Here is a 21,685-nt window from a genome sequence, read left to right as displayed (position 1 = left end):
CTACTACTATCACACACGCAATTTTCCGAAATACACACACAACTCTCCTCCATACACAAACACAGTTCTAACACATATAGCTTTTCTACAGCTTTGAAGTATGCACTCACACCTCTGTTACATACACGCACTGTTTTGCTACATACTTGTACACAGCTTTCTTACATACACCAACAGCTCTCTTATATACTCATGCAGCTCCACACAACAAACACTTATATATATATATATATATATATATGTACACTCATCCATCGTATACATTACCACATCTTGAAATTCCTTCCAGGAATGTGACTGATCACATGACCTGAAAGGTTCAATGGCTAATCAACAACTTTGTTTGATTGGGACCCTATCCATGCCACCTCACATATCAGGAGTGTCGTTCTTCTTTTCATAAAGAGGTCCAAGGGCTAGTCTTGCAGAAGTTTTTTCAGCTACACAGGATGCGCAACATCCGTGCAAGTCCTGGTGACTTTCTCCCCTGCACTGCACCGATCAGATAGATCAGTGTGGGGCAGGAGAAAGGAGAACAGTTCTTTCAGTGATCATGAAGGATGCTGTCAGTGTTTTCCTCCATCAGAATAAGCAGCCTCTAGACTGTAAGAAACACACACATTTTAACATCATTTTGATTGTCTAAAATTTACTGCAGCTAAAAATTACATTTGGTTTACAATGCATTTTGCCAGATATGTTGTCACTTGTCAAAGCTAAGAATTTTACATGCTGGGTTTTTTTATGGCACATTTAGCACTGATAAGTTGTCACACTCTTGCTTAATATGTTAACATTCGGTCTGTAAACTGTATATGCATAGCTACCTTTTTGAAGCAATATTGAGATTTACTTAAGAACGTGGGGCCCAATAAATACCATCAATGGTGCCCAGTCCAAGAGATGGTGGATCCTATAGGTAAACACCACCTCATCATGCACTAAAACTTACTAAAAAAAAAAAAGATGTGAAGTTCACACATATAGAAAATGGACATTTTGTGAATACATATTACACGTATTGTAAAATAGATAGAGCTCATATGTAGAGTTTGTTTGATAAACTTTCCTACTACTTTGTCTAAATTAGAAGCAAATTGGTTGAACATTACTTCTACCTAAAATGGCAGAAAACGCACCTATCTTGGTGATGGACAGGACAGCTAGAGGGGATATGGAGGAGGCTGTTATTTTTTTTTTAATAGGTGTACTTTCACCAATTTGCTGATAATTCATTGAAAGTAGATGATCGGTACAATTGCTGCCAATGCATTTTTTAAAGCTGTATTGTCATGAGTCAAATTTGATCATGTTAGGTTCTTGCATAGGTCCTATAGCATTGATAAGTTTCCACCCTCTTTCCTACATACACACATCTCTCCTGCATACACACAACTCTACTACTATCACACACGCAATTTTCCGAAATACACACACAACTCTCCTCCATACACAAACACAGTTCTAACACATATAGCTTTTCTACAGCTTTGAAGTATGCACTCACACCTCTGTTACATACACGCACTGTTTTGCTACATACTTGTACACAGCTTTCTTACATACACCAACAGCTCTCTTATATACTCATGCAGCTCCACACACACAAACACTTATATATATATATATATATATATATATGTACACTCATCCATCGTATACATTACCACATCTTGAAATTCCTTCCAGGAATGTGACTGATCACATGACCTGAAAGGTTCAATGGCTAATCAACAACTTTGTTTGATTGGGACCCTATCCATGCCACCTCACATATCAGGAGTGTCGTTCTTCTTTTCATAAAGAGGTCCAAGGGCTAGTCTTGCAGAAGTTTTTTCAGCTACACAGGATGCGCAACATCCGTGCAAGTCCTGGTGACTTTCTCCCCTGCACTGCACCGATCAGATAGATCAGTGTGGGGCAGGAGAAAGGAGAACAGTTCTTTCAGTGATCATGAAGGATGCTGTCAGTGTTTTCCTCCATCAGAATAAGCAGCCTCTAGACTGTAAGAAACACACACATTTTAACATCATTTTGATTGTCTAAAATTTACTGCAGCTAAAAATTACATTTGGTTTACAATGCATTTTGCCAGATATGTTGTCACTTGTCAAAGCTAAGAATTTTACATGCTGGGTTTTTTTATGGCACATTTAGCACTGATAAGTTGTCACACTCTTGCTTAATATGTTAACATTCGGTCTGTAAACTGTATATGCATAGCTACCTTTTTGAAGCAATATTGAGATTTACTTAAGAACGTGGGGCCCAATAAATACCATCAATGGTGCCCAGTCCAAGAGATGGTGGATCCTATAGGTAAACACCACCTCATCATGCACTAAAACTTACTAAAAAAAAAAAAGATGTGAAGTTCACACATATAGAAAATGGACATTTTGTGAATACATATTACACGTATTGTAAAATAGATAGAGCTCATATGTAGAGTTTGTTTGATAAACTTTCCTACTACTTTGTCTAAATTAGAAGCAAATTGGTTGAACATTACTTCTACCTAAAATGGCAGAAAACGCACCTATCTTGGTGATGGACAGGACAGCTAGAGGGGATATGGAGGAGGCTGTTATTTTTTTTTTAATAGGTGTACTTTCACCAATTTGCTGATAATTCATTGAAAGTAGATGATCGGTACAATTGCTGCCAATGCATTTTTTAAAGCTGTATTGTCATGAGTCAAATTTGATCATGTTAGGTTCTTGCATAGGTCCTATAGCATTGATAAGTTTCCACCCTCTTTCCTACATACACACATCTCTCCTGCATACACACAACTCTACTACTATCACACACGCAATTTTCCGAAATACACACACAACTCTCCTCCATACACAAACACAGTTCTAACACATATAGCTTTTCTACAGCTTTGAAGTATGCACTCACACCTCTGTTACATACACGCACTGTTTTGCTACATACTTGTACACAGCTTTCTTACATACCATACACCAACAGCTCTCTTATATACTCATGCAGCTCCACACACACAAACACTTATATATATATATATATATGTACACTCATCCATCGTATACATTACCACATCTTGAAATTCCTTCCAGGAATGTGACTGATCACATGACCTGAAAGGTTCAATGGCTAATCAACAACTTTGTTTGATTGGGACCCTATCCATGCCACCTCACATATCAGGAGTGTCGTTCTTCTTTTCATAAAGAGGTCCAAGGGCTAGTCTTGCAGAAGTTTTTTCAGCTACACAGGATGCGCAACATCCGTGCAAGTCCTGGTGACTTTCTCCCCTGCACTGCACCGATCAGATAGATCAGTGTGGGGCAGGAGAAAGGAGAACAGTTCTTTCAGTGATCATGAAGGATGCTGTCAGTGTTTTCCTCCATCAGAATAAGCAGCCTCTAGACTGTAAGAAACACACACATTTTAACATCATTTTGATTGTCTAAAATTTACTGCAGCTAAAAATTACATTTGGTTTACAATGCATTTTGCCAGATATGTTGTCACTTGTCAAAGCTAAGAATTTTACATGCTGGGTTTTTTTATGGCACATTTAGCACTGATAAGTTGTCACACTCTTGCTTAATATGTTAACATTCTGTCTGTAAACTGTATATGCATAGCTACCTTTTTGAAGCAATATTGAGATTTACTTAAGAACGTGGGGCCCAATAAATACCATCAATGGTGCCCAGTCCAAGAGATGGTGGATCCTATAGGTAAACACCACCTCATCATGCACTAAAACTTACTAAAAAAAAAAAAGATGTGAAGTTCACACATATAGAAAATGGACATTTTGTGAATACATATTACACGTATTGTAAAATAGATAGAGCTCATATGTAGAGTTTGTTTGATAAACTTTCCTACTACTTTGTCTAAATTAGAAGCAAATTGGTTGAACATTACTTCTACCTAAAATGGCAGAAAACGCACCTATCTTGGTGATGGACAGGACAGCTAGAGGGGATATGGAGGAGGCTGTTATTTTTTTTTTAATAGGTGTACTTTCACCAATTTGCTGATAATTCATTGAAAGTAGATGATCGGTACAATTGCTGCCAATGCATTTTTTAAAGCTGTATTGTCATGAGTCAAATTTGATCATGTTAGGTTCTTGCATAGGTCCTATAGCATTGATAAGTTTCCACCCTCTTTCCTACATACACACATCTCTCCTGCATACACACAACTCTACTACTATCACACACGCAATTTTCCGAAATACACACACAACTCTCCTCCATACACAAACACAGTTCTAACACATATAGCTTTTCTACAGCTTTGAAGTATGCACTCACACCTCTGTTACATACACGCACTGTTTTGCTACATACTTGTACACAGCTTTCTTACATACACCAACAGCTCTCTTATATACTCATGCAGCTCCACACACACAAACACTTATATATATATATATATATATATATATATGTACACTCATCCATCGTATACATTACCACATCTTGAAATTCCTTCCAGGAATGTGACTGATCACATGACCTGAAAGGTTCAATGGCTAATCAACAACTTTGTTTGATTGGGACCCTATCCATGCCACCTCACATATCAGGAGTGTCGTTCTTCTTTTCATAAAGAGGTCCAAGGGCTAGTCTTGCAGAAGTTTTTTCAGCTACACAGGATGCGCAACATCCGTGCAAGTCCTGGTGACTTTCTCCCCTGCACTGCACCGATCAGATAGATCAGTGTGGGGCAGAAGAAAGGAGAACAGTTCTTTCAGTGATCATGAAGGATGCTGTCAGTGTTTTCCTCCATCAGAATAAGCAGCCTCTAGACTGTAAGAAACACACACATTTTAACATCATTTTGATTGTCTAAAATTTACTGCAGCTAAAAATTACATTTGGTTTACAATGCATTTTGCCAGATATGTTGTCACTTGTCAAAGCTAAGAATTTTACATGCTGGGTTTTTTTATGGCACATTTAGCACTGATAAGTTGTCACACTCTTGCTTAATATGTTAACATTCTGTCTGTAAACTGTATATGCATAGCTACCTTTTTGAAGCAATATTGAGATTTACTTAAGAACGTGGGGCCCAATAAATACCATCAATGGTGCCCAGTCCAAGAGATGGTGGATCCTATAGGTAAACACCACCTCATCATGCACTAAAACTTACTAAAAAAAAAAAAGATGTGAAGTTCACACATATAGAAAATGGACATTTTGTGAATACATATTACACGTATTGTAAAATAGATAGAGCTCATATGTAGAGTTTGTTTGATAAACTTTCCTACTACTTTGTCTAAATTAGAAGCAAATTGGTTGAACATTACTTCTACCTAAAATGGCAGAAAACGCACCTATCTTGGTGATGGACAGGACAGCTAGAGGGGATATGGAGGAGGCTGTTATTTTTTTTTTAATAGGTGTACTTTCACCAATTTGCTGATAATTCATTGAAAGTAGATGATGGTACAATTGCTGCCAATGCATTTTTTAAAGCTGTATTGTCATGAGTCAAATTTGATCATGTTAGGTTCTTGCATAGGTCCTATAGCATTGATAAGTTTCCACCCTCTTTCCTACATACACACATCTCTCCTGCATACACACAACTCTACTACTATCACACACGCAATTTTCCGAAATACACACACAACTCTCCTCCATACACAAACACAGTTCTAACATATATAGCTTTTCTACAGCTTTGAAGTATGCACTCACACCTCTGTTACATACACGCACTGTTTTGCTACATACTTGTACACAGCTTTCTTACATACACCAACAGCTCTCTTATATACTCATGCAGCTCCACACACACAAACACTTATATATATATATATATATATATATGTACACTCATCCATCGTATACATTACCACATCTTGAAATTCCTTCCAGGAATGTGACTGATCACATGACCTGAAAGGTTCAATGGCTAATCAACAACTTTGTTTGATTGGGACCCTATCCATGCCACCTCACATATCAGGAGTGTCGTTCTTCTTTTCATAAAGAGGTCCAAGGGCTAGTCTTGCAGAAGTTTTTTCAGCTACACAGGATGCGCAACATCCGTGCAAGTCCTGGTGACTTTCTCCCCTGCACTGCACCGATCAGATAGATCAGTGTGGGGCAGGAGAAAGGAGAACAGTTCTTTCAGTGATCATGAAGGATGCTGTCAGTGTTTTCCTCCATCAGAATAAGCAGCCTCTAGACTGTAAGAAACACACACATTTTAACATCATTTTGATTGTCTAAAATTTACTGCAGCTAAAAATTACATTTGGTTTACAATGCATTTTGCCAGATATGTTGTCACTTGTCAAAGCTAAGAATTTTACATGCTGGGTTTTTTTATGGCACATTTAGCACTGATAAGTTGTCACACTCTTGCTTAATATGTTAACATTCGGTCTGTAAACTGTATATGCATAGCTACCTTTTTGAAGCAATATTGAGATTTACTTAAGAACGTGGGGCCCAATAAATACCATCAATGGTGCCCAGTCCAAGAGATGGTGGATCCTATAGGTAAACACCACCTCATCATGCACTAAAACTTACTAAAAAAAAAAAAGATGTGAAGTTCACACATATAGAAAATGGACATTTTGTGAATACATATTACACGTATTGTAAAATAGATAGAGCTCATATGTAGAGTTTGTTTGATAAACTTTCCTACTACTTTGTCTAAATTAGAAGCAAATTGGTTGAACATTACTTCTACCTAAAATGGCAGAAAACGCACCTATCTTGGTGATGGACAGGACAGCTAGAGGGGATATGGAGGAGGCTGTTATTTTTTTTTTAATAGGTGTACTTTCACCAATTTGCTGATAATTCATTGAAAGTAGATGATCGGTACAATTGCTGCCAATGCATTTTTTAAAGCTGTATTGTCATGAGTCAAATTTGATCATGTTAGGTTCTTGCATAGGTCCTATAGCATTGATAAGTTTCCACCCTCTTTCCTACATACACACATCTCTCCTGCATACACACAACTCTACTACTATCACACACGCAATTTTCCGAAATACACACACAACTCTCCTCCATACACAAACACAGTTCTAACACATATAGCTTTTCTACAGCTTTGAAGTATGCACTCACACCTCTGTTACATACACGCACTGTTTTGCTACATACTTGTACACAGCTTTCTTACATACACCAACAGCTCTCTTATATACTCATGCAGCTCCACACACACAAACACTTATATATATATATATATATATATATATATGTACACTCATCCATCGTATACATTACCACATCTTGAAATTCCTTCCAGGAATGTGACTGATCACATGACCTGAAAGGTTCAATGGCTAATCAACAACTTTGTTTGATTGGGACCCTATCCATGCCACCTCACATATCAGGAGTGTCGTTCTTCTTTTCATAAAGAGGTCCAAGGGCTAGTCTTGCAGAAGTTTTTTCAGCTACACAGGATGCGCAACATCCGTGCAAGTCCTGGTGACTTTCTCCCCTGCACTGCACCGATCAGATAGATCAGTGTGGGGCAGGAGAAAGGAGAACAGTTCTTTCAGTGATCATGAAGGATGCTGTCAGTGTTTTCCTCCATCAGAATAAGCAGCCTCTAGACTGTAAGAAACACACACATTTTAACATCATTTTGATTGTCTAAAATTTACTGCAGCTAAAAATTACATTTGGTTTACAATGCATTTTGCCAGATATGTTGTCACTTGTCAAAGCTAAGAATTTTACATGCTGGGTTTTTTTATGGCACATTTAGCACTGATAAGTTGTCACACTCTTGCTTAATATGTTAACATTCGGTCTGTAAACTGTATATGCATAGCTACCTTTTTGAAGCAATATTGAGATTTACTTAAGAACGTGGGGCCCAATAAATACCATCAATGGTGCCCAGTCCAAGAGATGGTGGATCCTATAGGTAAACACCACCTCATCATGCACTAAAACTTACTAAAAAAAAAAAAGATGTGAAGTTCACACATATAGAAAATGGACATTTTGTGAATACATATTACACGTATTGTAAAATAGATAGAGCTCATATGTAGAGTTTGTTTGATAAACTTTCCTACTACTTTGTCTAAATTAGAAGCAAATTGGTTGAACATTACTTCTACCTAAAATGGCAGAAAACGCACCTATCTTGGTGATGGACAGGACAGCTAGAGGGGATATGGAGGAGGCTGTTATTTTTTTTTTAATAGGTGTACTTTCACCAATTTGCTGATAATTCATTGAAAGTAGATGATCGGTACAATTGCTGCCAATGCATTTTTTAAAGCTGTATTGTCATGAGTCAAATTTGATCATGTTAGGTTCTTGCATAGGTCCTATAGCATTGATAAGTTTCCACCCTCTTTCCTACATACACACATCTCTCCTGCATACACACAACTCTACTACTATCACACACGCAATTTTCCGAAATACACACACAACTCTCCTCCATACACAAACACAGTTCTAACACATATAGCTTTTCTACAGCTTTGAAGTATGCACTCACACCTCTGTTACATACACGCACTGTTTTGCTACATACTTGTACACAGCTTTCTTACATACACCAACAGCTCTCTTATATACTCATGCAGCTCCACACACACAAACACTTATATATATATATATATATATATATATATGTACACTCATCCATCGTATACATTACCACATCTTGAAATTCCTTCCAGGAATGTGACTGATCACATGACCTGAAAGGTTCAATGGCTAATCAACAACTTTGTTTGATTGGGACCCTATCCATGCCACCTCACATATCAGGAGTGTCGTTCTTCTTTTCATAAAGAGGTCCAAGGGCTAGTCTTGCAGAAGTTTTTTCAGCTACACAGGATGCGCAACATCCGTGCAAGTCCTGGTGACTTTCTCCCCTGCACTGCACCGATCAGATAGATCAGTGTGGGGCAGGAGAAAGGAGAACAGTTCTTTCAGTGATCATGAAGGATGCTGTCAGTGTTTTCCTCCATCAGAATAAGCAGCCTCTAGACTGTAAGAAACACACACATTTTAACATCATTTTGATTGTCTAAAATTTACTGCAGCTAAAAATTACATTTGGTTTACAATGCATTTTGCCAGATATGTTGTCACTTGTCAAAGCTAAGAATTTTACATGCTGGGTTTTTTTATGGCACATTTAGCACTGATAAGTTGTCACACTCTTGCTTAATATGTTAACATTCTGTCTGTAAACTGTATATGCATAGCTACCTTTTTGAAGCAATATTGAGATTTACTTAAGAACGTGGGGCCCAATAAATACCATCAATGGTGCCCAGTCCAAGAGATGGTGGATCCTATAGGTAAACACCACCTCATCATGCACTAAAACTTACTAAAAAAAAAAAAGATGTGAAGTTCACACATATAGAAAATGGACATTTTGTGAATACATATTACACGTATTGTAAAATAGATAGAGCTCATATGTAGAGTTTGTTTGATAAACTTTCCTACTACTTTGTCTAAATTAGAAGCAAATTGGTTGAACATTACTTCTACCTAAAATGGCAGAAAACGCACCTATCTTGGTGATGGACAGGACAGCTAGAGGGGATATGGAGGAGGCTGTTATTTTTTTTTTAATAGGTGTACTTTCACCAATTTGCTGATAATTCATTGAAAGTAGATGATCGGTACAATTGCTGCCAATGCATTTTTTAAAGCTGTATTGTCATGAGTCAAATTTGATCATGTTAGGTTCTTGCATAGGTCCTATAGCATTGATAAGTTTCCACCCTCTTTCCTACATACACACATCTCTCCTGCATACACACAACTCTACTACTATCACACACGCAATTTTCCGAAATACACACACAACTCTCCTCCATACACAAACACAGTTCTAACACATATAGCTTTTCTACAGCTTTGAAGTATGCACTCACACCTCTGTTACATACACGCACTGTTTTGCTACATACTTGTACACAGCTTTCTTACATACACCAACAGCTCTCTTATATACTCATGCAGCTCCACACACACAAACACTTATATATATATATATATATATATATATATGTACACTCATCCATCGTATACATTACCACATCTTGAAATTCCTTCCAGGAATGTGACTGATCACATGACCTGAAAGGTTCAATGGCTAATCAACAACTTTGTTTGATTGGGACCCTATCCATGCCACCTCACATATCAGGAGTGTCGTTCTTCTTTTCATAAAGAGGTCCAAGGGCTAGTCTTGCAGAAGTTTTTTCAGCTACACAGGATGCGCAACATCCGTGCAAGTCCTGGTGACTTTCTCCCCTGCACTGCACCGATCAGATAGATCAGTGTGGGGCAGGAGAAAGGAGAACAGTTCTTTCAGTGATCATGAAGGATGCTGTCAGTGTTTTCCTCCATCAGAATAAGCAGCCTCTAGACTGTAAGAAACACACACATTTTAACATCATTTTGATTGTCTAAAATTTACTGCAGCTAAAAATTACATTTGGTTTACAATGCATTTTGCCAGATATGTTGTCACTTGTCAAAGCTAAGAATTTTACATGCTGGGTTTTTTTATGGCACATTTAGCACTGATAAGTTGTCACACTCTTGCTTAATATGTTAACATTCGGTCTGTAAACTGTATATGCATAGCTACCTTTTTGAAGCAATATTGAGATTTACTTAAGAACGTGGGGCCCAATAAATACCATCAATGGTGCCCAGTCCAAGAGATGGTGGATCCTATAGGTAAACACCACCTCATCATGCACTAAAACTTACTAAAAAAAAAAAAGATGTGAAGTTCACACATATAGAAAATGGACATTTTGTGAATACATATTACACGTATTGTAAAATAGATAGAGCTCATATGTAGAGTTTGTTTGATAAACTTTCCTACTACTTTGTCTAAATTAGAAGCAAATTGGTTGAACATTACTTCTACCTAAAATGGCAGAAAACGCACCTATCTTGGTGATGGACAGGACAGCTAGAGGGGATATGGAGGAGGCTGTTATTTTTTTTTTAATAGGTGTACTTTCACCAATTTGCTGATAATTCATTGAAAGTAGATGATCGGTACAATTGCTGCCAATGCATTTTTTAAAGCTGTATTGTCATGAGTCAAATTTGATCATGTTAGGTTCTTGCATAGGTCCTATAGCATTGATAAGTTTCCACCCTCTTTCCTACATACACACATCTCTCCTGCATACACACAACTCTACTACTATCACACACGCAATTTTCCGAAATACACACACAACTCTCCTCCATACACAAACACAGTTCTAACACATATAGCTTTTCTACAGCTTTGAAGTATGCACTCACACCTCTGTTACATACACGCACTGTTTTGCTACATACTTGTACACAGCTTTCTTACATACACCAACAGCTCTCTTATATACTCATGCAGCTCCACACACACAAACACTTATATATATATATATATATATATATATATGTACACTCATCCATCGTATACATTACCACATCTTGAAATTCCTTCCAGGAATGTGACTGATCACATGACCTGAAAGGTTCAATGGCTAATCAACAACTTTGTTTGATTGGGACCCTATCCATGCCACCTCACATATCAGGAGTGTCGTTCTTCTTTTCATAAAGAGGTCCAAGGGCTAGTCTTGCAGAAGTTTTTTCAGCTACACAGGATGCGCAACATCCGTGCAAGTCCTGGTGACTTTCTCCCCTGCACTGCACCGATCAGATAGATCAGTGTGGGGCAGGAGAAAGGAGAACAGTTCTTTCAGTGATCATGAAGGATGCTGTCAGTGTTTTCCTCCATCAGAATAAGCAGCCTCTAGACTGTAAGAAACACACACATTTTAACATCATTTTGATTGTCTAAAATTTACTGCAGCTAAAAATTACATTTGGTTTACAATGCATTTTGCCAGATATGTTGTCACTTGTCAAAGCTAAGAATTTTACATGCTGGGTTTTTTTATGGCACATTTAGCACTGATAAGTTGTCACACTCTTGCTTAATATGTTAACATTCTGTCTGTAAACTGTATATGCATAGCTACCTTTTTGAAGCAATATTGAGATTTACTTAAGAACGTGGGGCCCAATAAATACCATCAATGGTGCCCAGTCCAAGAGATGGTGGATCCTATAGGTAAACACCACCTCATCATGCACTAAAACTTACTAAAAAAAAAAAAGATGTGAAGTTCACACATATAGAAAATGGACATTTTGTGAATACATATTACACGTATTGTAAAATAGATAGAGCTCATATGTAGAGTTTGTTTGATAAACTTTCCTACTACTTTGTCTAAATTAGAAGCAAATTGGTTGAACATTACTTCTACCTAAAATGGCAGAAAACGCACCTATCTTGGTGATGGACAGGACAGCTAGAGGGGATATGGAGGAAGCTGTTATTTTTTTTTTAATAGGTGTACTTTCACCAATTTGCTGATAATTCATTGAAAGTAGATGATCGGTACAATTGCTGCCAATGCATTTTTTAAAGCTGTATTGTCATGAGTCAAATTTGATCATGTTAGGTTCTTGCATAGGTCCTATAGCATTGATAAGTTTCCACCCTCTTTCCTACATACACACATCTCTCCTGCATACACACAACTCTACTACTATCACACACGCAATTTTCCGAAATACACACACAACTCTCCTCCATACACAAACACAGTTCTAACACATATAGCTTTTCTACAGCTTTGAAGTATGCACTCACACCTCTGTTACATACACGCACTGTTTTGCTACATACTTGTACACAGCTTTCTTACATACACCAACAGCTCTCTTATATACTCATGCAGCTCCACACACACAAACACTTATATATATATATATATATATATATATATGTACACTCATCCATCGTATACATTACCACATCTTGAAATTCCTTCCAGGAATGTGACTGATCACATGACCTGAAAGGTTCAATGGCTAATCAACAACTTTGTTTGATTGGGACCCTATCCATGCCACCTCACATATCAGGAGTGTCGTTCTTCTTTTCATAAAGAGGTCCAAGGGCTAGTCTTGCAGAAGTTTTTTCAGCTACACAGGATGCGCAACATCCGTGCAAGTCCTGGTGACTTTCTCCCCTGCACTGCACCGATCAGATAGATCAGTGTGGGGCAGGAGAAAGGAGAACAGTTCTTTCAGTGATCATGAAGGATGCTGTCAGTGTTTTCCTCCATCAGAATAAGCAGCCTCTAGACTGTAAGAAACACACACATTTTAACATCATTTTGATTGTCTAAAATTTACTGCAGCTAAAAATTACATTTGGTTTACAATGCATTTTGCCAGATATGTTGTCACTTGTCAAAGCTAAGAATTTTACATGCTGGGTTTTTTTATGGCACATTTAGCACTGATAAGTTGTCACACTCTTGCTTAATATGTTAACATTCTGTCTGTAAACTGTATATGCATAGCTACCTTTTTGAAGCAATATTGAGATTTACTTAAGAACGTGGGGCCCAATAAATACCATCAATGGTGCCCAGTCCAAGAGATGGTGGATCCTATAGGTAAACACCACCTCATCATGCACTAAAACTTACTAAAAAAAAAAAAGATGTGAAGTTCACACATATAGAAAATGGACATTTTGTGAATACATATTACACGTATTGTAAAATAGATAGAGCTCATATGTAGAGTTTGTTTGATAAACTTTCCTACTACTTTGTCTAAATTAGAAGCAAATTGGTTGAACATTACTTCTACCTAAAATGGCAGAAAACGCACCTATCTTGGTGATGGACAGGACAGCTAGAGGGGATATGGAGGAAGCTGTTATTTTTTTTTTAATAGGTGTACTTTCACCAATTTGCTGATAATTCATTGAAAGTAGATGATCGGTACAATTGCTGCCAATGCATTTTTTAAAGCTGTATTGTCATGAGTCAAATTTGATCATGTTAGGTTCTTGCATAGGTCCTATAGCATTGATAAGTTTCCACCCTCTTTCCTACATACACACATCTCTCCTGCATACACACAACTCTACTACTATCACACACGCAATTTTCCGAAATACACACACAACTCTCCTCCATACACAAACACAGTTCTAACACATATAGCTTTTCTACAGCTTTGAAGTATGCACTCACACCTCTGTTACATACACGCACTGTTTTGCTACATACTTGTACACAGCTTTCTTACATACACCAACAGCTCTCTTATATACTCATGCAGCTCCACACACACAAACACTTATATATATATATATATATATATATATATGTACACTCATCCATCGTATACATTACCACATCTTGAAATTCCTTCCAGGAATGTGACTGATCACATGACCTGAAAGGTTCAATGGCTAATCAACAACTTTGTTTGATTGGGACCCTATCCATGCCACCTCACATATCAGGAGTGTCGTTCTTCTTTTCATAAAGAGGTCCAAGGGCTAGTCTTGCAGAAGTTTTTTCAGCTACACAGGATGCGCAACATCCGTGCAAGTCCTGGTGACTTTCTCCCCTGCACTGCACCGATCAGATAGATCAGTGTGGGGCAGGAGAAAGGAGAACAGTTCTTTCAGTGATCATGAAGGATGCTGTCAGTGTTTTCCTCCATCAGAATAAGCAGCCTCTAGACTGTAAGAAACACACACATTTTAACATCATTTTGATTGTCTAAAATTTACTGCAGCTAAAAATTACATTTGGTTTACAATGCATTTTGCCAGATATGTTGTCACTTGTCAAAGCTAAGAATTTTACATGCTGGGTTTTTTTATGGCACATTTAGCACTGATAAGTTGTCACACTCTTGCTTAATATGTTAACATTCTGTCTGTAAACTGTATATGCATAGCTACCTTTTTGAAGCAATATTGAGATTTACTTAAGAACGTGGGGCCCAATAAATACCATCAATGGTGCCCAGTCCAAGAGATGGTGGATCCTATAGGTAAACACCACCTCATCATGCACTAAAACTTACTAAAAAAAAAAAAGATGTGAAGTTCACACATATAGAAAATGGACATTTTGTGAATACATATTACACGTATTGTAAAATAGATAGAGCTCATATGTAGAGTTTGTTTGATAAACTTTCCTACTACTTTGTCTAAATTAGAAGCAAATTGGTTGAACATTACTTCTACCTAAAATGGCAGAAAACGCACCTATCTTGGTGATGGACAGGACAGCTAGAGGGGATATGGAGGAGGCTGTTATTTTTTTTTTAATAGGTGTACTTTCACCAATTTGCTGATAATTCATTGAAAGTAGATGATCGGTACAATTGCTGCCAATGCATTTTTTAAAGCTGTATTGTCATGAGTCAAATTTGATCATGTTAGGTTCTTGCATAGGTCCTATAGCATTGATAAGTTTCCACCCTCTTTCCTACATACACACATCTCTCCTGCATACACACAACTCTACTACTATCACACACGCAATTTTCCGAAATACACACACAACTCTCCTCCATACACAAACACAGTTCTAACACATATAGCTTTTCTACAGCTTTGAAGTATGCACTCACACCTCTGTTACATACACGCACTGTTTTGCTACATACTTGTACACAGCTTTCTTACATACACCAACAGCTCTCTTATATACTCATGCAGCTCCACACACACAAACACTTATATATATATATATATATATATGTACACTCATCCATCGTATACATTACCACATCTTGAAATTCCTTCCAGGAATGTGACTGATCACATGACCTGAAAGGTTCAATGGCTAATCAACAACTTTGTTTGATTGGGACCCTATCCATGCCACCTCACATATCAGGAGTGTCGTTCTTCTTTTCATAAAGAGGTCCAAGGGCTAGTCTTGCAGAAGTTTTTTCAGCTACACAGGATGCGCAACATCCGTGCAAGTCCTGGTGACTTTCTCCCCTGCACTGCACCGATCAGATAGATCAGTGTGGGGCAGGAGAAAGGAGAACAGTTCTTTCAGTGATCATGAAGGATGCTGTCAGTGTTTTCCTCCATCAGAATAAGCAGCCTCTAGACTGTAAGAAACACACACATTTTAACATCATTTTGATTGTCTAAAATTTACTGCAGCTAAAAATTACATTTGGTTTACAATGCATTTTGCCAGATATGTTGTCACTTGTCAAAGCTAAGAATTTTACATGCTGGGTTTTTTTATGGCACATTTAGCACTGATAAGTTGTCACACTCTTGCTTAATATGTTAACATTCTGTCTGTAAACTGTATATGCATAGCTACCTTTTTGAAGCAATATTGAGATTTACTTAAGAACGTGGGGCCCAATAAATACCATCAATGGTGCCCAGTCCAAGAGATGGTGGATCCTATAGGTAAACACCACCTCATCATGCACTAAAACTTACTAAAAAAAAAAAAGATGTGAAGTTCACACATATAGAAAATGGACATTTTGTGAATACATATTACACGTATTGTAAAATAGATAGAGCTCATATGTAGAGTTTGTTTGATAAACTTTCCTACTACTTTGTCTAAATTAGAAGCAAATTGGTTGAACATTACTTCTACCTAAAATGGCAGAAAACGCACCTATCTTGGTGATGGACAGGACAGCTAGAGGGGATATGGAGGAGGCTGTTATTTTTTTTTTAATAGGTGTACTTTCACCAATTTGCTGATAATTCATTGAAAGTAGATGATCGGTACAATTGCTGCCAATGCATTTTTTAAAGCTGTATTGTCATGAGTCAAATTTGATCATGTTAGGTTCTTGCATAGGTCCTATAGCATTGATAAGTTTCCACCCTCTTTCCTACATACACACATCTCTCCTGCATACACACAACTCTACTACTATCACACACGCAATTTTCCGAAATACACACACAACTCTCCTCCATACACAAACACAGTTCTAACACATATAGCTTTTCTACAGCTTTGAAGTATGCACTCACACCTCTGTTACATACACGCACTGTTTTGCTACATACTTGTACACAGCTTTCTTACATACACCAACAGCTCTCTTATATACTCATGCAGCTCCACACACACAAACACTTATATATATATATATATATATATGTACACTCATCCATCGTATACATTACCACATCTTGAAATTCCTTCCAGGAATGTGACTGATCACATGACCTGAAAGGTTCAATGGCTAATCAACAACTTTGTTTGATTGGGACCCTATCCATGCCACCTCACATATCAGGAGTGTCGTTCTTCTTTTCATAAAGAGGTCCAAGGGCTAGTCTTGCAGAAGTTTTTTCAGCTACACAGGATGCGCAACATCCGTGCAAGTCCTGGTGACTTTCTCCCCTGCACTGCACCGATCAGATAGATCAGTGTGGGGCAGGAGAAAGGAGAACAGTTCTTTCAGTGATCATGAAGGATGCTGTCAGTGTTTTCCTCCATCAGAATAAGCAGCCTCTAGACTGTAAGAAACACACACATTTTAACATCATTTTGATTGTCTAAAATTTACTGCAGCTAAAAATTACATTTGGTTTACAATGCATTTTGCCAGATATGTTGTCACTTGTCAAAGCTAAGAATTTTACATGCTGGGTTTTTTTATGGCACATTTAGCACTGATAAGTTGTCACACTCTTGCTTAATATGTTAACATTCTGTCTGTAAACTGTATATGCATAGCTACCTTTTTGAAGCAATATTGAGATTTACTTAAGAACGTGGGGCCCAATAAATACCATCAATGGTGCCCAGTCCAAGAGATGGTGGATCCTATAGGTAAACACCACCTCATCATGCACTAAAACTTACTAAAAAAAAAAAAGATGTGAAGTTCACACATATAGAAAATGGACATTTTGTGAATACATATTACACGTATTGTAAAATAGATAGAGCTCATATGTAGAGTTTGTTTGATAAACTTTCCTACTACTTTGTCTAAATTAGAAGCAAATTGGTTGAACATTACTTCTACCTAAAATGGCAGAAAACGCACCTATCTTGGTGATGGACAGGACAGCTAGAGGGGATATGGAGGAGGCTGTTATTTTTTTTTTAATAGGTGTACTTTCACCAATTTGCTGATAATTCATTGAAAGTAGATGATCGGTACAATTGCTGCCAATGCATTTTTTAAAGCTGTATTGTCATGAGTCAAATTTGATCATGTTAGGTTCTTGCATAGGTCCTATAGCATTGATAAGTTTCCACCCTCTTTCCTACATACACACATCTCTCCTGCATACACACAACTCTACTACTATCACACACGCAATTTTCCGAAATACACACACAACTCTCCTCCATACACAAACACAGTTCTAACACATATAGCTTTTCTACAGCTTTGAAGTATGCACTCACACCTCTGTTACATACACGCACTGTTTTGCTACATACTTGTACACAGCTTTCTTACATACACCAACAGCTCTCTTATATACTCATGCAGCTCCACACACACAAACACTTATATATATATATATATATATATATATGTACACTCATCCATCGTATACATTACCACATCTTGAAATTCCTTCCAGGAATGTGACTGATCACATGACCTGAAAGGTTCAATGGCTAATCAACAACTTTGTTTGATTGGGACCCTATCCATGCCACCTCACATATCAGGAGTGTCGTTCTTCTTTTCATAAAGAGGTCCAAGGGCTAGTCTTGCAGAAGTTTTTTCAGCTACACAGGATGCGCAACATCCGTGCAAGTCCTGGTGACTTTCTCCCCTGCACTGCACCGATCAGATAGATCAGTGTGGGGCAGGAGAAAGGAGAACAGTTCTTTCAGTGATCATGAAGGATGCTGTCAGTGTTTTCCTCCATCAGAATAAGCAGCCTCTAGACTGTAAGAAACACACACATTTTAACATCATTTTGATTGTCTAAAATTTACTGCAGCTAAAAATTACATTTGGTTTACAATGCATTTTGCCAGATATGTTGTCACTTGTCAAAGCTAAGAATTTTACATGCTGGGTTTTTTTATGGCACATTTAGCACTGATAAGTTGTCACACTCTTGCTTAATATGTTAACATTCTGTCTGTAAACTGTATATGCATAGCTACCTTTTTGAAGCAATATTGAGATTTACTTAAGAACGTGGGGCCCAATAAATACCATCAATGGTGCCCAGTCCAAGAGATAGTGGATCCTATAGGTAAACACCACCTCATCATGCACTAAAACTTACTAAAAAAAAAAAAGATGTGAAGTTCACACATATAGAAAATGGACATTTTGTGAATACATATTACACGTATTGTAAAATAGATAGAGCTCATATGTAGAGTTTGTTTGATAAACTTTCCTACTACTTTGTCTAAATTAGAAGCAAATTGGTTGAACATTACTTCTACCTAAAATGGCAGAAAACGCACCTATCTTGGTGATGGACAGGACAGCTAGAGGGGATATGGAGGAGGCTGTTATTTTTTTTTTAATAGGTGTACTTTCACCAATTTGCTGATAATTCATTGAAAGTAGATGATCGGTACAATTGCTGCCAATGCATTTTTTAAAGCTGTATTGTCATGAGTCAAATTTGATCATGTTAGGTTCTTGCATAGGTCCTATAGCATTGATAAGTTTCCACCCTCTTTCCTACATACACACATCTCTCCTGCATACACACAACTCTACTACTATCACACACGCAATTTTCCGAAATACACACACAACTCTCCTCCATACACAAACACAGTTCTAACACATATAGCTTTTCTACAGCTTTGAAGTATGCATTCACACCTCTGTTACATACACGCACTGTTTTGCTACATACTTGTACACAGCTTTCTTACATACACCAACAGCTCTCTTATATACTCATGCAGCTCCACACACACAAACACTTATATATATATATATATATATATATATATATATGTACACTCATCCATCGTATACATTACCACATCCTGAAATTCCTTCCAGGAATGTGACTGATCACATGACCTGAAAGGTTCAATGGCTAATCAACAACTTTGTTTGATTGGGACCCTATCCATGCCACCTCACATATCAGGAGTGTCGTTCTTCTTTTCATAAAGAGGTCCAAGGGCTAGTCTTGCAGAAGTTTTTTCAGCTACACAGGATGCGCAACATCCGTGCAAGTCCTGGTGACTTTCTCCCCTGCACTGCACCGATCAGATAGATCAGTGTGGGGCAGGAGAAAGGAGAACAGTTCTTTCAGTGATCATGAAGGATGCTGTCAGTGTTTTCCTCCATCAGAATAAGCAGCCTCTAGACTGTAAGAAACACACACATTTTAACATCATTTTGATTGTCTAAAATTTACTGCAGCTAAAAATTACATTTGGTTTACAATGCATTTTGCCAGATATGTTGTCACTTGTCAAAGCTAAGAATTTTACATGCTGGGTTTTTTTATGGCACATTTAGCACTGATAAGTTGTCACACTCTTGCTTAATATGTTAACATTCTGTCTGTAAACTGTATATGCATAGCTACCTTTTTGAAGCAATATTGAGATTTACTTAAGAACGTGGGGCCCAATAAATACCATCAATGGTGCCCAGTCCAAGAGATGGTGGATCCTATAGGTAAACACCACCTCATCATGCACTAAAACTTACTAAAAAAAAAAAAGATGTGAAGTTCACACATATAGAAAATGGACATTTTGTGAATACATATTACACGTATTGTAAAATAGATAGAGCTCATATGTAGAGTTTGTTTGATAAACTTTCCTACTACTTTGTCTAAATTAGAAGCAAATTGGTTGAACATTACTTCTACCTAAAATGGCAGAAAACGCACCTATCTTGGTGATGGACAGGACAGCTAGAGGGGATATGGAGGAGGCTGTTATTTTTTTTTTAATAGGTGTACTTTCACCAATTTGCTGATAATTCATTGAAAGTAGATGATCGGTACAATTGCTGCCAATGCATTTTTTAAAGCTGTATTGTCATGAGTCAAATTTGATCATGTTAGGTTCTTGCATAGGTCCTATAGCATTGATAAGTTTCCACCCTCTTTCCTACATACACACATCTCTCCTGCATACACACAACTCTACTACTATCACACACGCAATTTTCCGAAATACACACACAACTCTCCTCCATACACAAACACAGTTCTAACACATATAGCTTTTCTACAGCTTTGAAGTATGCACTCACACCTCTGTTACATACACGCACTGTTTTGCTACATACTTGTACACAGCTTTCTTACATACACCAACAGCTCTCTTATATACTCATGCAGCTCCACACACACAAACACTTATATATATATATATATATATATGTACACTCATCCATCGTATACATTACCACATCTTGAAATTCCTTCCAGGAATGTGACTGATCACATGACCTGAAAGGTTCAATGGCTAATCAACAACTTTGTTTGATTGGGACCCTATCCATGCCACCTCACATATCAGGAGTGTCGTTCTTCTTTTCATAAAGAGGTCCAAGGGCTAGTCTTGCAGAAGTTTTTTCAGCTACACAGGATGCGCAACATCCGTGCAAGTCCTGGTGACTTTCTCCCCTGCACTGCACCGATCAGATAGATCAGTGTGGGGCAGGAGAAAGGAGAACAGTTCTTTCAGTGATCATGAAGGATGCTGTCAGTGTTTTCCTCCATCAGAATAAGCAGCCTCTAGACTGTAAGAAACACACACATTTTAACATCATTTTGATTGTCTAAAATTTACTGCAGCTAAAAATTACATTTGGTTTACAAT

The sequence above is a fragment of the Phyllobates terribilis genome, unplaced genomic scaffold, assembly GCF_046119375.1.
Source record: "Phyllobates terribilis strain yellow unplaced genomic scaffold, ASM4611937v1 Scaffold_852__1_contigs__length_604992, whole genome shotgun sequence".
NCBI classification, from domain to species: domain Eukaryota; kingdom Metazoa; phylum Chordata; class Amphibia; order Anura; family Dendrobatidae; genus Phyllobates; species Phyllobates terribilis.
This window is presented reverse-complemented; position numbering follows the sequence as displayed.